Genomic DNA, 18503 nt, shown 5'->3' on the forward strand with positions numbered 1-18503 from the left:
CCTGATCTTTTAAGGAATAGGCACATTTCCCGATACGGTTCACAATAGTGAAATACCCCATATATAAAAGAATAACTTCAAGATATTTCCCGCCCCTGCAGTTGATGAAATGGAACTCTGAGTAGCACCCTGTCACTCAAACTGAATCAATTTTGCCCTTAATAACTTACATATCTCAATAACTCACATCCTCCTTGGCAACAATATTTAAAGAATCAATACTATGGCTACAAGATGGTTCAATTATTCCGTAATCCAGCATAATGTTTATCTGTTCTTAGACGTCACTAGCATTTAAGTTGAATGGGGTACTTACCTCCCACAAATGATGAATGGTCATGTACTACAAATTTATGTTCATATACGTGTTCTTCCTCTACCACTAAATACATCTCGATGCTTACCTAACATCGAACACAATTACTCCTCCTGTAATTCACTCAAATTACCTCACGTCACTGCCTCATACCGACTATCCCTCGGATACTGGTCGTACAGGCACGTAACACACCCAACAAAACATTTCCTCTCACTAGGAACAACTTCACTTACCTCTCATATATTTCAAAGAACACACGTCACCAACACACTTACCTCAGACTATCATAATTAACACGTACTTCTTTGCTAGTTGTTCTCATAGAACAAACACACACTACCTAAATTAAAGTCTACTCTACCTCCATGATTTGCTCTACCTCCATGATTTGCAACCAAGTCAGCCCCTAAAATAACTGAATACACAAGTTTTGGTACAACAAGGCGTGGCTGAAACTTACAATTATCTTCAATTATGATTGGTACCGCTATCATCTTATTTACCCACTTTGACTTACCCAACGGCTGTTATAATATCTAATAGTACCTTCTTCATCTCACAATTTCCATCATCGGAGTTACTATCTCACTACTTACATCATATTCTCAGTATTATAAGTACTTACATCACTTAACAGAACACTTCTTACGTCTAACTTACTGCTACCATTAATTACTTCATGATCTACGACTACGTCATTACTTAAATATCTCACTTAACATTACTTACGTCACAATCACACTACTCTTAAATCTACTTTCACTACATAACTACTTATACTACATACCTGTTCATTTCTACCTTCTGCCATTCCACCTATCTTACCCGATTCCCTGTGAATCTGAAATACTCTGGCTCGATAACGACACCTTGATAACATTCATATTCAGACTATCATAGTCTCTCTGATAACTCAAATCCGTACGCCTCCCATCTTCTGATTCTCTCTGGTTACTCCTCTGACCCTCTCTCTCACAACTCAAATCCATACGCCTCCCATCTTCCGATATTCTCCGATTACTCTTCTGACCTTCTCTCTCATAACTCAAATACATACGCCTCCCAACTTCCGATTCTCTCTTGTTACTCCTCTGACCCCTATCACCATCGACACAACTATTAATCCTCTGCGGATCATGATCACTACCTCTCCTCTGATACACGGCTAACATTTTCCCCCCTCTCTCTACTATACTAATTTCCCCAGCCATCATGCGCTCTCTCTCTCGCGCGCGCCCTTGCACACATTCCTCCCAAAGTCTATCAATGAACACTTTAAACTCTCCTAAATTAGACATATTATTCCAGTATACTCGAAACCACATTTTACTTTCACCAATAAAACATTAGACAAAATCTCCAACACATATTCCCATTCAATAATATTATTCCTCAACTTACTTGCAAATCTTTTCTCAACTAATGTTACAAACTCTATAGAATTGAACTGTTCTCCAGAAAACTTGGTTAAATCACGATCCCTACTGAACAAACCACTCGCTACTCTCACCTCTATCGCTGTCTTACCTCTACCTTTCTGCCGTATCACTCCCTGGCAGTTCACAACTTCTTCTTCTTCCGCTGCTCTCTCAGCATTCTCTTCCACTATTCTCACATCTTCCTGCAATTCTTCCTCTCTCTCTCTCTCACCTGCTGTGATAGCGTTTCCCGTTCATTCCGTAGTTCAGTGACCTCCACAAGCTTGCTTTCAATTTGTTCAATACTACTAACTTGTTCCCTCGTATCTTCCCCAACTGCATTGTAAATCCTGTCCAATCTTTCCTCAACAATCTCGTGATTTTCTTCCCGATTACTAGAACTTTTATCACTTAATTCTACGATATTCTCTGTACCAGTTCCTTTACCATGCTTAATTTGAGTATGAAAATCGCTCCGACTCGACTTCATTTCGCCTTCAATTTCAACACACTCTTCATCTAACTTACTTTCTAACTTATATTCTGACTTAGATGTTTGATTATTTATCTCTAATATCTTAGAATCTATTTTACTAATGGTCACATTAAAATTTTCTTTATAACTGGCAATTAATTCTTCCATCTGTCTATTCCTATTTTCGATACTTCTATTAATCATTTCTTCCGTTTTGCTACAGCTATCAATCACTTCTTCCATTTGTTTATTATTATTATTTTCATTACTAGTATCAATCTTTTCTTCCATTTTATTACTTATCTCTTTCTTACTATTTTCGTTACTACTAATTATTTGTTCCATTTTACTACTTAGAGAGTTAATCTGTTTATTACAATTTTCATTACTTTTTTCACTGAGCTCGGTCATTCTGGCCATCAGCAAATTAAAAAAATCTTGGTTCATTCCCCCCGCGATTTCCTTTTGAGTTTCAGTGTGCTTCTCAATTTCCGCACTTTCCTGAATTACCTCACAAGCTTCCATCGTATTCACCTGCTCCCTACTCTGAATTTCACCTTGGATGTCGCAGAAGCAATGACCTCGTCGTCACATGACTTGTTATTGTCTTCCTTGTCCATCTTTGGTTCACTAGTAATAGTACGCGATCTCAAATTAATTTCCCTCTTCAAATCCCTTGACATATCCCCAAAATACAAATGTATATCAAAAATTACACTCCTGGCATTTACCGATAATGATTCCGTTGGCTTAAATTGTGCATACTCCTCCCAGAATGAACCTATGATATGCTGTCATTCAGAACAAGTTCTGAATTTCTTCGTGCACCACGTTGCGGAGCCACATTGAGACTTTCCTAACTCACTTACTAAATTTACAAACATATATAAAACTGCATTTAACTTGAAAAATCTGAAATACCTGCATTTAAAATGAAAATTATGAAAGTTAATATTCATTAAATAAAATATACACTCGTCGGACCTTGTACTCACACTTACTTGTTACCTGCTTACTTACACATACGTTATTTGAAGGGCGCCAGCTGCCACTCAGTGCAGCAATAATACAATGAGACTCTTGACTATCTCTAGGGTGTGGGGTAATAAGCTTACTTTTGACAACATACCATATAAGTTCTGGGAAAAGGAGATTGGCGTTCGGTTTCCCCATTAATTTTGAGGTTAAGATATTTTACTTTCATTGAAATAAAACTATGAATTCGTTTGATAGAACAATATATATTCTTTAAATAATATATCAAAAAAGAGTGAGTCTTGTTGCGATAAATCAGATGAGAATATGAAATTATGACATTGCAACTGAAAGAAACTAGGCATGAATTTGAATTCTTCTTGACCGGACATTTAACAATTTATACGAAATATTTCCCTCACTGATTCACTTGACTGTACCTTCAACACTTTGAGTGTAATTACGACGAATTCCTTTGATCTGGTGTTTACTGTAGATGTGTCACGCCTAACTTGGTGATACATCCTTGTGACTGCTTCTTCTCCATATCATCTGACTTCTTTGTAAGTCAATATGGTATCACCTCATGGCAGGTCCAGGGTTGCCCTCTCTGACTCCATGGTAAGCCTTGCGTCCGTGTCTTCAACTAAGTGACCGACCAACCTTTGGCCTCTCTCTCTCAATGACCAATGATTAATGGCTCACTGAGTCTTCTCCATCTCTCGTTCACACTCGTTGACTGACCGACTGAGGCCTCTTCATCTAGTAAACTACTTCACTGTTCAGCTTCCGTTTAACTAATGACTTATGACCGACTGAGGCCTCTCCTTCCCGTAGACTCCTTCACTGTTCTGCTTCCGTTTAACTAATGACTTATGACCGACTGAGGCCTCTCCTTCCCGTAGACTCCTTCACTGTTCTGCTTCCGTTTAACTAATGACTGACGCTACAATATGCACCCACCTTTTATAGACGTTGGTTGACACAGCTACGTAATCTCCAGAAATAACAATGACATACTCCCACAACGCGGTAAATATTACATACAGTTGTGAAACCGCCGCCGGCTCGTTGGGTTTCTCAAAGAAAGTGAGCTCAGTGCTAACTAAATACGATGACGTAGCCATGGCGTAGCAATGACTTGGCAGAATCGCCAGTAGTATAACAATATAACGACGTCACATCCACATCTGATACATCGAAACTCTCACTGTACAGGTATTTAATGATAATCTACATATACGTATATATGCATACACTCAATTACAAATACGCATGCGACAAGCTTTGCGTACTGGAATTGAATAATAATTATAACAAAATAATAGTAATCTCACAGATATAATAATAATAATAATAATACGGACATAATAATAATAATAAATAATACAGATAATAATATACATATTATCTTGTAATGGGATTTGAACCGTTACATTCACTCTCTTTTATTTTCTAACATGCCACCGACATTGAACGTGATTGTGAGTCGGGTAAATGGAGAAGATTCTTTGCCACGATTTTCCAAAACTACGTTGTATCGCTTCTTACATGATATAGGCTTCCGTTATTTAAGTCGGGGTAATAAAGCAGCTTTCATTGAAACCGATGAAATTATTAATTGGAGGCACCGATATCTCAGGGAGATAAAACGTTTGAGGGCACAATATAAAGCTACAATATACACAGATGACTCGTGGGTAAATATTGGGCAGACAATGACAAAAGAATGGAAGGGTGCGACAGTGAAACGTGCACGGCAGGGCGCCATTGAAGGGGTGAGTTCGGGACTTAGGCCACCGAAAAGCCGAGGACCGTGATTTACCTTAGTCTACGCGGGTAATGAACATGGCTTTGTTTCAAATGCTGAACTAACATTTTTATGCCATAAAAACATAAGACAATTGGGCAAATTACGTGAACGAAGTGAAGAAAAATGAAAGAGATTTGTGTAAAGCAGACGAATTACAGGAAGATGTCGACGATGAAAAGTTTTTAATACGACTTTCTTCATTGTCCGGATCATCCTCAAGTTCATCTCTCGTAGAGGCGCGCGGCTGTAAGCTTGCATCCGAGAGATAGTAGGTTCGAATCCCACTATCGGCAGCCCTGAAAATGGTTTTCCGTGGTTTCCCATTTTCACACCAGCCAAATGCTGGGGCTATACCTTAATTAAGGCCACGGCCGCTTCCTTCCAACTCCTAGGCATTTCCTACCCCATCGTCGCCATAAGACCTATCTGTGCCGGCGCGACGTAAAGCCCCTAGCAAAAAAAAAATGTTCATCTCTCGAACCCGGTTCATCCAAAGCGGGAACATCAGGCCTTGCAGAACTGATAGAAGGTGTACGTCCAATGTCTGAGAGCAACGCCAGTGCCTACAAATATTCATTTATGAATGAAGGAACTTAAAATTACAAAATTACAAGCGAAAAATGTGGAACAGACGCCCTGTTTGAGTCACACTCGAGCGTGATAGCCATGAGTCGATTTCGCAACAGCGCGCTCCATTTACGCTGTACTGCAATTTAAGGTCGGAACGCTCTACGAGATACTTCCGGCAAGTGCCGCTAGAGTCCTCTTTACTGTTCTGTCTCGCCCGCTCATTGCAACACGTTCGAATATGAAAAACTATAAAAATTCATTAAAAATAGTAATTTCAGAAGGCAGCAAACAGATGTGAGATCAAAGATAGACCAAGAGCAATTGTTTGACTTATTTTCTACAACGTATTTCTTACAATATGCTTAAACGAAATAAGTAATTCACGAAAGAAGCAGATAAATCTGATAGCGAGTTTGTCACTTCTTACCGATTCCTTTAATTGTGCCTCAGAGTATCCGATAAGCGGATCGAGATTGCGGTCATAAATAACTTTGGGTTTAATCGCCCTTTCACCAATTATCAGCGATCCGATCTTTTCCTCCGCACATCTGATATTTTGACATTCGCTGTATGGTGAGCGATGTTATACCCGTTACGCAAATATTTAGCGGCGTTTCGCCGTATTTCTCTTTTTTCTTCTCGTAAAATTAAATTTGTGTTCGCCTCTGTGGTGTAGTGGTTAGTGTGATTAGCTGTCACTTCCGGGGGTCCGGGTTCGATTCCCGGCCCTGCCACGAAATTTGAAAAGTTGTACGAGGGCTGGAACGAGGTCCACTCAGCCTCGGGAGGTCAACTGAGTAGAGGTGGGTTCGATTCCCAGCTCAGCCATCCTGAAGGTGGTTTTCCGTGGTTTCCCACTTCTCCTCCAGGCAAATGCCGGGATAGTACCTAACTTAAGGCCACAGCCGCTTCCTTCCCTCTTCCCTGCCTGTCCTTTCCAATCTTCCCATCCCTCCACAAGGCCCCTGTTCAGCATAGCAGGTGAGGCTGCCTGGGCGAGGTACTGGCCATCCTCCTCAGCTGTATCCCCCGACCCAAAGTCTGGTGCTCCAGGACACTACCCTTGAGGCGGTAGAGGTGGGATCCCTCGCTGAGTCCGAGGGAAAAACCGACCCTGGACGGTAAACGGATGAAGAAAGAAGAAGAAAATTAAATTCGTTCTAACAGGAATAGAGCTCCTAAATGACTAATTTTAGCATGCTTTTAAATTTGGTTTGCTTTTTTTTTTTTTTTTTGGTCAAGTTCAGATACCGTAAAACTTTTTTTTCTTTTCTGATTTCATTACCCGTATCCTACTTCTCAATTTACAGATTGCTTTTCTGTAATCTGGTATTTAATTTTCTCATCCATATATATATTTAGATTTAACAGAGATACTCGTAGACTTTCCTTGATATAGAAACGAGACTTGTACTCCTTTTTCGTTTGTGGCTGACGTATGAAGATATGGTATGTTCATCGTTATCTGAATCGGAACTTTTACTAAATTTTGATGGACCGGGCGAGTTGGCAGTGCGGATAGGGGCGCGCGGCTGTGAGCTTGCATCCGGGAGATAGTGGGTTTGAAATCCATTGTCGGCAGCCCTGAAGATGGTTTTCCGTGGTTTCCCAGTTTTACACCAGGCAAATGCTGGGGCTGTACCTTAATTAAGGCCACGGCCGCTTCCTTCCTATTCCTCGGCTTTTCCTATCCCATCGTCGCCATAAGACCTATCTGTGTCGGTGCCACGTAAAGGCACTAGCAAAACAATTGATGGCAATACATCATTTTTGGGAGCTGGACGCTTCCTGCGTTTGACATTTTCCTGTTTGTGAACAGGATACACAATGAAAACAGAAGGAAGTTTGATTGATGTGCTTACACTGAAATCTGTTTTATGAGAAGAATTGCTAGGTACCTAAAGAGATCCTACTATTTCACCTTGCCTAGAAATAGTTTGCTTCCATTTCTCCCTTAAACCGCACTCAGGAAGGGAAACTATGGAACGTCAATTTTCATGCTTTTTCAGTGTCATCCGAAATACAAAGAGGTACACAACAGGGCACCTTCTTCTCAAATCTCAACCTCACAGACACTCACCGACAGAAACAATATTCACAATAAATTGCACAAAATCAACACAGCATCACAATTACTCCGCATATCACAATGTTAAAGTCCGCCAAGAACCAAGGTCTGTCTAGGGAGGTCAAGTCACGAATGCTTCTTATGGAGCCGCCATATTGGGTCTTTAAGCGAGCGTAACCAAAGGCAAGTGTATTCGAATTTAGAGGATTTCTGTGCCGTACATTGAAATAAAAACAAAATACCAACTATTTTTCATAAAGAATTTAATTGGGCATCTACTGTTCATGTATATATTACTATAACTGTATAACACTCAAATGATATGAATACATTCACAGCTATTTGAATAGGCAGATAATTAAGAGAGCCCGATTTTATTTATTTTATTTTTTTTTGAGAAACAAGTATCAACAGAAAAACTCATGTCCTACTCATTTACTTCCTTACAACTTTGTCTTACTGTGTTTCTTATTAATATCATCTGTCAAATACGTAATCTTATTGACATAAGCATAGAAATCTGTACTGTACCTGTGTCATATTATAATTACCGGTACATGAAATACTGAACTTGAAGTACTGTACTTAAAGTACTAAAAGGCAGTTGTAATAAATTACCCTCAGCGTTTTCTTTAGTAAGAAAGTAATTACCGATACTGCATTTCTAAAAGGTTACTCCAGTATGTTGATAAGCACTGAATGCCTCTTGAGTTGAGCGCATTAAATTATGTATGGTAACTGTTGTTATCCATTCTTGTGGTATTTCTTTGGGTTCTAAGGGAAAAATACTCTGCACATGTGCAACAAGAGTGACGTTCTTAGCTACTCTTAACTAGTTTATTGATAACCCATGCAGCTATATAGTACAAAGTGGTGGTGATGATTATTGTTTTAAGAGGAAGTACAACTGGGCAGCCATTCTCTATAAACACTAATCAGAAGAAAACAAATGGAAGGGGTCCAACACTTCGAAAAATGGAGGTATCGGCAAAATAAAGATGAAGGCCACAAACTGCGTGGAAATGAAAAACTTCCTAGGCCTCAAATGCGCTAATGCCGTCGCGGTCGGAAAAGAACAAGTGTTGACCACTGGAGGTCCGATGGGCTAGAATAGGTGAGAGCATAACACAAGTAAGTGAAAGCAATGTAAAGACTCAGCTAAGGGTCTCGTAGTCACAACCCAAATTGATTTCCCCCTGTGGGCGGGGCAATAGAATAACACCCACGGTATCCCCTGCCTGTCATAAGATGTGACTAAAAGGGGCGTCAGGAGCTCCTAACTAGGGAGTGTGGGTTAGCGACCACGGGGCTCTTAACAGAGAGTCCTAACATGCATATAATAATAATAATAATAATAATAATAATAATAATAATAATAATAATAATAATAATAATAATAATAATAATAATAATAATATTTTTTGCTAGTTGCTTTACGTCGCACCGACATAGGTAGGTCTTACGGCGACGATAGCATAGGAAAGGACTAGGAGTTGGAAGGAAGCGGCCGTGGCCTTAATTAAGGTACAGCCCCAACATTTGCCTGGTGTGAAAATGGGAAACCACGGAGAACCATCTTCAGGGCTGCCAACAGTGGGATTCGAACCCACTATCTCCCGAATGCAAGCTCACAGCTGAGTGCCCCTGACCACACGGCCAACTCGCCCGATAATAATAATAATAATAATAATAATAATAATAATAATAATAATAATAATAATAATAATAATAGAAATTCAGTCACTATTAAGTTGAGTTAGCCTAGGTTAGGCTATTTTAGGGATTACATTAGGATATTATGTTAGGCTACGGTACGTTAAATCAGGGTAGTTGGTTAGTGCGAGTGTTGTGATTTTTAAGTATTTGTCCAGCCATATAATGTTCTACATAGAGTATTTAAGATGAATGAAATATAGCTGTAAATAATAACTACAGTACCGTATAAGACTGCTATTCACAATTGTTGTTGTAATGATGGCAACCTGAACACAAATGGTTGGTTTGAAGTGATAGGCCAGCGAAATTAACCAATTACGGTTAAAATTCCTGGCCTTGCCGGGAATCGAATCCGGGACGCCTGTGACCAAAGGCCAACACGCTAACCATTTAGCCATGGAGCCGGACACATGAAAAGGAAATTTTCATAAACATCAGTACTACTATTACACATTTCCTATTAGTTTTCTTGCTTGTTTTGAAAAACAATTCTCGTTCTTTGGGAGGTTTCCTATTATATGTCAAAGACTTGGGTGGATTAGGGACGTTGAAAATTTTTGGAATGGAATTCCACTTGAGTAGTTTACGTTCATCTGCCCCCGTTAGTTCAAATTGCGATTCTTCAAAATTATGCTAGAAGAAAATACACAATAAAACCTATAAATATAAAACATCGTTCATATAAACATATTATTATTCAGGAATAATACGAATGTATAACTTCACTAACCGCGCACAAGACGGAATTATCTGTAGATTGCCACGCCTACAGTTTTGTACCCACTGAGCTCTCCTTTGCTTATCTCTCGGGAAGCGAAACACTCTAATTCCGTCAGTTGGCTTATTTTGACAATTTGGTGCGGCACAGTATACCATTTTCCTTCAAAATACAAGTAATAACTCACATCATTACATCGGGCACGCCCACATAACAACGATATTTAAGACCCAATATGCCCGCCACCGCAAAGGATTGTGGTAGCGTGACCAGACCTCCCTAGACAGACCTTGCCAAGAACAGAACGGAAACCTGACATCTAGCGGCCAAACCGTGAACACGGTCGGGTCGCTTTTTCAGCGACAAATTAGTGGCTATGTCCCGGCCTTGTATATCTCGTAGGCAACGTCTTCATGCAACGATTCACATTTGTATTCCAATCAAAACATTGCCCTTCAGTTTTCGTTTTGTTACATTTGAATTTTTCCACCATTTTTCACCCTTGCCTATGACGTTAATACACTTTTCATCTTTTACCGATGGAGTTAGCCGAGGGGTTAGGAGCGCGCAGCTGTGAGCTTGCATTCGGGAGACAGTGAGTTCGAACCCCATTGTCGACAGCCCTGAAGATGGTTTTTCCTTTTCCACACGACGCAAATGCTGGGACTGTACCTAAATTAAGGCCCTTCCTTCCCGCTCCTAGCACTTTCGTATCCCATCGTCGCCATAAGACGTATCTGTGTCGATGCGACTTAAAGCCCATTGTAAAAAAAATCGTCTTTGGACACATTTGACAACTTCGCACTATGCAACTGTTTAACACAGGGTTCCTAGTAAATGACTTCGCCGTGGTCAAAGTCTGTCACACCACACAGTCACCCTTTCTTCTTTTGTTAGACTTGCTGCCTGCTGCCTTATCTCTCCTCAGAATTTCCTCACATGTCAGCCGCATTCCTACAGGATTATTGGAGGGCACCTACAATATAAAGTTAACAACGTTGCCAGATTTATTTTGCGCGTCAACAGAGACCATATACAGTACATTTTAATTCAGTCACTTATAAATCTGGTATTTTAACAGCAGGAAGAAACGGTGGTTCAAGGGCGCTTCCTAATTAGGAGAAAAGAAAAAAAAAACATTCTTCTTATGGAGTTATTAATCGATTCTTTAAAATCGTGGATTGGTCTCTCAATAGGAGTGGCATTTCAGACAGGTTTTGCTGTAAAGTAAATTTTGATCATATAATGAATGTACGGAGACACGCCAGCCATACATTTTTATGCTTGAGAATTATTATCAACACAATTACCCAGGTATTCTCAGGTTTCTTCGGTGTTCAGTTACATTAGGCGGGATTAATTTCGAAGCCGAGTGGTGTATATGATCGCACGCTTAACTTACCTTATTTATTTTTCGTTCTTTCTTTCATGTTTGTGGGTTACTGTAGTCACGTCCTAGTTCATGAACCATGGGCAACGGCTGAGTGGCCTAGTAAGTGGTCCTGAGAGTCGGGATACCAGTTGCTCTGGAATGGGAGTGGGCATCTCGGACATATTCTGAGTCCTGGCCGTCCTTGTGCTCAGGCGGCTAGGACTATACAATTCACCGGTGGTCCATAACCCGTTAGAGGAGAGATCCTCACTTGGACTATGTGCAAGTAGCGTAGCATCCTGCTTCATGAATTTACCGAGCTCAGAACATTTTAAGCAAGCCTCGGACCTATGGGAGTAATGGAGTCCCACTTCCATTTGACAGGCGAGGGACTCCTTGGAAACAACTTGGCGAACGAAATGGAATTCGATGGGGAGCTATCAATATTAATGGGGCTTATGGAAGAAAGAAGGTAGAACTGGCTGAGTCAGCAAAGAGGATGCATCTGGATTTGCTAGGAGTAAGTGATATTCGGGTAAGGGGATGTAATGAGGAAGAGATAGGAGATTATAAAGTGTACTTGACTGGTGTTAGAAAGGGAAGGGCAGAGTCTGGGGTAGGGCTCTTTATCAGGAATACCATTGCACGCAACATAGTTTCTGTTAGGCACGTAAATGAGCGAATTGTGGGTAGATTTGTCAGTTGGAGGAATTAGGACAAGAATTGTGTCCGTGTATTCACCATGTGAGGGTGCAGATGAGGATGAAGTTGACAAGTTTTATGAAGCATTGAGTGACATCGTGGTCAGGGTCAAAAGCAAGGATAGAAGTGCTAATGGGCCATTTCAATGCGAGAGTTGGGAATAGAACTGAAGGATACGAAAGGGTGATTGGTAAATGTGGAGAAGATATGGAAGCTAATGGGAATGGGAAGCGTTTGCTGGATTTCTGTGCTAGTATGGGTTTAGCTGTTACGAATACATTATTCAAGCGTAAGGCTATTCACCGCTACACATGGGAGGCTAGGGGTACCAGGTCCATAATAGACTATATCTTAACCGACTTTGAATTCAGGAAATCTGTTAGGAATGTACGAGTTTTTCGCGGATTTTTCGATGATACAGACCACTATCTGATCTGTAGTGAACTAAGTATCTCTAGGCCTAGGGTAGAGAAAGTGAAATCTGTCTGCGAACGAATCAGGGTAGAAAATCTCCAGAACGAGGAAATTAGACAGAAGTACATGGATATGATTAGTGAGAAGTTTCGAACAGTAGACAGTAAGCAGGTTCAGGATATAGACAGAGAATGGGTGGCATAGAGGGATGGTGTAGTAGAAACAGCAAGGGAATGCCTAGGAACAACTGTGTGTAAAGATGGGAAAAGGCGAACATCTTGGTGGAATGATGAAGTGAGAGCAGCTTGTAAACGTAAAAAGAAGTCTTTTCAGAAATGGCTCCAAACAAGGGCCGAGGCAGACGTAGATGAAAGAAACAGAGAAAAACAAATAGTTGTTGAATCCAAAAAGAAGTCATGGGAAGATTTTGGTAATAACCTGGAAATACTAGGTCAAGCAGCAGGGAAACCTTTCTGGACAGTAATGAATAATCTTAGGAAGGGAGGAAAAAAAAGAAATGAACAGTGTTTTGAGTAATTCAGGTGAACTCATAATAGATCTCAGGGAATCACTGGAGAGGTGGAGGGAATATTTTGAACATCCTCTCAACGTTAAAGGAAATCTTCCTGGTGGTGTTGCGAACAACCGAGCTCATGGGGAGGAGGTAAATGATGATGGTGAAGTTACGCTTGAGAAAGTAGAAAGGATGGTAAATAAACTCCATTGTCATAAAACAGCAGGAATAGATTAAATTAGACCTGGAATGGTGAAGTATAGTGGGAAGGCAGGGATGAAATGGCTCATAGAGTAGTAAAATTAGCGTGGAGTGTTGGTAACGTACCTTCAGATTGGGTAAAAGCAGTAATTGCACCTATCTATAAGCAAGGGAACAGGAAGAATTGCAACAACTATCGAGGTATCTCATTGATTAGTATACAAGGCAAAGTATTCACTGGTATCTTGGAAGGGAGGGTGCGATCAGTAGTTGAGAGGAAGTTGGATGAAAACCAGTGTGGTTTCAGACCACAGAGGGGCTGTCAGTATCAGATTTTCAGTATGCGCCAGGTAATTGAAAAATGCTACGAGAGCAATAGGCAGTTGTATTTATGTTCCGTAGATCTAGAGAAAGTATATGACAGGGTACCGAGGGATAAATTGTTCGCCATACTGGGGGACTATGAAATTAAAAACAATCAAAGGCATTTATGTTGACAATTGGGCTTCAGTGAGAATTGATGGTAGAATGAGTTCTTGGTTCAGGGTACTTACAGGGGTTAGACAAGGCTGTAATCTTTCACCTTTGCTGTTCGTAGTTTACATGGATCATCTGCTGAAAGGTATAAAATGGCAGGGAGGGATTCACTTGGGTGGAAATGTAGTAAGCAGTTTGGCCTATGCTGACGACTTGGTCTTAACGGCAGACTGTGCCGAAAGCCTGCAGTCTAATATCTTGGAACTTGAAAATAGGTGCAATGAGTATGGTATGAAAATTAGCCTCTCGAAGACTAAATTGATGTCAGTAGGTAAGAAATGCAACAGAATTGAATGTGAGATTGGTGATACAAAGCTAGAACAGGTCGATAATTTCAAGTATTTATGTTGTGTGTTTTCCCAGGATGGTAATATAGTAGGTGAGATTGAATCAAGGTGTAGTAAAGCTAATTCAGTGAGCTCGCAGTTGCGATCAGCAGTATTCTGTAAGAAGGAAGTCAGCTTCCAGACGAAACTATCTTTACATCGGTCTGTTTTCAGACCAACTTTGCTTTACGGGAGCGAAAGCTGGGTGGACTCAGGATATCTTATTCATAAGTTAGAAGTAACAGACATGAAAGTAGCGAGAATGATTGCTGGTACAAACAGGTGGGAACAATGGCAGGAGGGTACTCGGAATGAGGAGATAAAGGCTAATTTAGGAATGAACTCGATGGATGAAGCTGTACGCATAAACCGGCTTCGGTGGTGGGGCCATGTGAGGCGAATGGAGGAGGATAGGTTACCTAGGAGAATAATGGACTCTGCTATGGAGGGTAAGATAAGTAGAGGTAGACCAAGACGACGATGGTTAGACTCGGTTTCTAACGATTTAAAGATAAGAGGTATAGAACTAATCGAGGCCACAACACTAGTTGCAAATCGAGGATTGTGGCGACGTTTAGTAAATTCTCAGAGGCTTGCAAACTGAACGCTGAAAGGCATAACAGTCTATAATGATAATGTATGTATGTATGTATGTATGTATGTATGTATGTATGTATGTATGTATGTATGTATGTATGTATGTATGTATGTATGTCCGTTTACCGTCCAGGGTTGGTTTTCCCTCGGACTCGGCGAAGGATCCCACCTCTACGCCTCAAGGGCAGTGTCCTAGAGCGCGAGACTGTGGCAAGGGAATAAAACTGGGATGAAGGACCAGTACCCCGCCATGTTGCCTCACCTGCTATTCTGAACAGGGGCCTTGTGCGGGGATGGGAAGATCAAAAGGGACAGCTAAGGAAGAGGGAAGGATGCGCCCGTGCACTTAAGTTAGGTACAATCCCGATATTTGCCCGCAGCAGAAGTGGGAAACCACAGAAAACCACTTCGAGGATGGCTGAGGTGGGAATTGAACTCCCCTACTGAGTTGACATCACAAAGCTGAGCGGATCCCGTTTCAGTCCTCGTACCATTTTTCAAATTTCGTGGCAGAGTCGGGAATCGAATCCGGGCCTCCGGGGGTGGCAACTAATCACCAATACACCACTTACGTTACTTTTACCAGATGAATTTAGGTTCAACCAAGTAAATTAGACTGGTACCTCTTTGTGTTCGCCAATGATATGTTTCTGCACATAGTTACAATCGTACCTATTATTATACCTCATTTGTATTGGCAATTTTGTCTACATATAGGCCTACATTCGAAAATTACTGTAATAAACTTCTTTAGAATAAACGTGTGAGGTCCATCTCTCGTTGAATGATTAGAGCACATATGCTGTGCAATGAGGTAGTTTTGATGTGTCCATGTACTTGCATTTCCTTCATCATAGTACACCAATCATCAGGTAACAATATGTTCATTTTATTTTTCAGCTGTGTAAGATTGTGGGCCGGCCCCGTGGTGTAGGGGTAGCGTGCCGGCCTCTTACCCGGAAGTCCCGGGTTCGATTCCCGGCCAGGACAGGTTTTTTTACCTGGACCTGAGAGCTGGTTCGAGGTACACTCAGCCTACGTGATTAGAATTGAGGAGCTATCTGACGGCGAGATAGCGGCCCTGGTCTAGAAAGCCAAGAATAACGGCCGAGAGGATTCGTCATGCTGAACACACGACACCTCGTAATCTGCAGGCCTTCGAGCTGAGGAGCGGTCGCTTGGTAGGCCAAGGCCCTTCAAGGGCTGTAGTGCCATGGGGTTTGGTTTTGGTTTGGTAAGATTCATCATCATCATCATCATCATCTGTTTACCCTCCAGGTTCGGTTTTTCCCTCGGACTTAGCGAGGGATCCCACCTCTACCGCCTCAAGGGCAGTGTCCCGGAGCTGCAGACTCTTGGTCGGGGGATACAACTGGGGAGTATGACCAGTACCTCGCCCAGGCGGCCTCACCTGCTATGCTGAACAGGGGCCTTGTGGAGGGATGGGAAGATTGGAAGGGATAGGCAAGGAAGAGGGAAGGAAGCGGCCGTGGCCTTAAGTTAGGTACCATCCCGGCATTTGCCTGGAGGAGAAGTGGGAAACCACGGAAAACCACTTCGAGGATGGCTGAGGTGGGAATCGAACCCACCTCTACTCAGTTGACCTCCCGAGGCTGAGTGGACCCCGTTCCAGCCCTCGTACCACTTTTCAAATTTCGTGGCAGAGCCGGGAATCGAACCCGGACCTCCGGGGGTGGCAGCTAATCACGCTAACCACTACACCACAGAGGCGGACTTGGTAAGATTGTGGACTGAAATTCTGTCCGTTTATGGTGCATGGCTACTGGTACCGTCTTCAGTTGCTACTCTCTCTCTATTTATATACATATATATATATTTTTTTTTTACTGATCCTTCGCTTGACCAGACAGAACGTGATGATAAATATGGTGGGCAGTTCGGGAAGATATGGGGCACTGCATTTTCTAACAGTCGTGGTCGAGGAAGAAGAGCAGTTAAACGTTTTACCTCTCTTTCAAGAAGTGTCATTTAGTTCCCACAAATATCACTGACTTTGAAAGGTCTGTGGCATACCTAGCCTATGACATAAAATATACCATTGTGAACCACCTTCATGCAATTGCATAGTAAATGTATAATAATTTAGTTTAAAACGACATAGGCCTATATCACTACGATTATGTGGGAATGTAATAATAGCAGATACCACCGAGCCACCGAGTAATTAGTAACTCAGTAGTCTTGTCTTAGAAATGCACAACCTCAGCTTTAGGAAAAAATACATGCACTTCCTTATCACTGACGTAATTCGCCTTACAGTTGGCTACAGTAGCATTCTACACAACGGTATTCGCGAGGTGGAGTGCCAGATGTGACCGTGCCGCATGCGACCCGTGCCACTAGCGACCGCATAATCTGTAACTGTGCCGGATGCGACCGGCGTTGACAAGCAAATTGTCATTTGATAAGTTGTGTCATCATCCAAGATAAGGTAAGCTAAACGAAGTGCAATGCCATTTCAGTAATTCCTATAAGCAGCTACTGCCCCTACTTTACATAACACTTCTGGGGGAAACTCGTTTTACAACACGAAACATAGTGATCAGTTTACGTCTTTTCCCACCGGGCGAGTTGGCCATGCGGTTAGAGGCGCGCGGCCCTGAGCTTGCATCCGGGAGATAGCGGGGTCGAATCCCACTGTCGGCACTAGCAAAAAGAAGAAAAAGATCATTCTCTAAAATTATTTATGACTTAGGCCTACTTACTTATCGTGTCCTATTAGTACCAGGAGTGTCCGAGGACGTGTTCGGCTTGCCTGGTGCAGGTCTTTCTACCTGACTCCCGTGGGCGGCCTGCGCGTCTGGATGTTGGATTATAATGAAGTAGGGAGAGATGAAACCCGGTTTCGGCACGTAGCCTACTCCTCTCGAATAATACCAAGGGGTCTGCTCAATGCTTTACGTCGCCATCCGACGGCCGAATCACCATCAACAGCATCATATCCCCTCACTCCATTTGAACACTGCGAAAAGGTTTGGATTTGAATCCAGGCTTTTGGCATACAATCTAGTGATTAGAAACTGTCTACCACCAACTTTCCTACCCTGCCGGCCAACATTCTGATGGTGATTTTTTTTTCATCCAGGCTGCTCAGACGGTTGAGATGCTAGTCTTCCGACTGCAACTTGGCAGGTTCGATCCTGGCTCAGTCCGGTGGTATTTGAACGTGTTCAAATACGTCAGCTTTGTGTCGGTGAATTTACTGGCACGTAAAATAAGTCCTGCGGGACTAAATTCCGGCACCTCGGCGTCTCCTTAAACCATAAAAGTAGTTACTGGGACATAAAGCCAGCAACATTATTATATTTTTCTTTCGACCCACGGCACTCGAACCTGCTAACCACGGTGTCAGACCTTTATTTTAGGAAAGACCAAGTTAGCTACTTATAAGCAATCTGCCACTTGGTGACAGCCCTTAATGCAGACCAATTGTAAGTGATTGATGGGTCGCATGCGGCACGATGCTTATCCACTCGGTCGCTATTGTCACGATAATGGCCTGGTCGCATCCGGCACGCAACCATTCGCGATTGGCCCTCTCAAACGAATTAAAACACTTCTAATTACACCGTCACATGGCCAAACTCATAGCTTGCCCGCTACTGAGTAACTGCTCGCCTACTGTAGAATCGTTAAGGCGTCAAGTTTATAATGGTTTGGCACCGTGGTTAGCCGGCTCGAGTCCCGTTGCTTGAGAATATTTTCACTGCCAGAATGTTGACAGGCAGTGTAGGAGAGGTGGTGGTA

This window comes from Anabrus simplex, chromosome 6, assembly GCF_040414725.1.
Source record: "Anabrus simplex isolate iqAnaSimp1 chromosome 6, ASM4041472v1, whole genome shotgun sequence".
NCBI classification, from domain to species: Eukaryota; Metazoa; Arthropoda; class Insecta; order Orthoptera; family Tettigoniidae; genus Anabrus; species Anabrus simplex.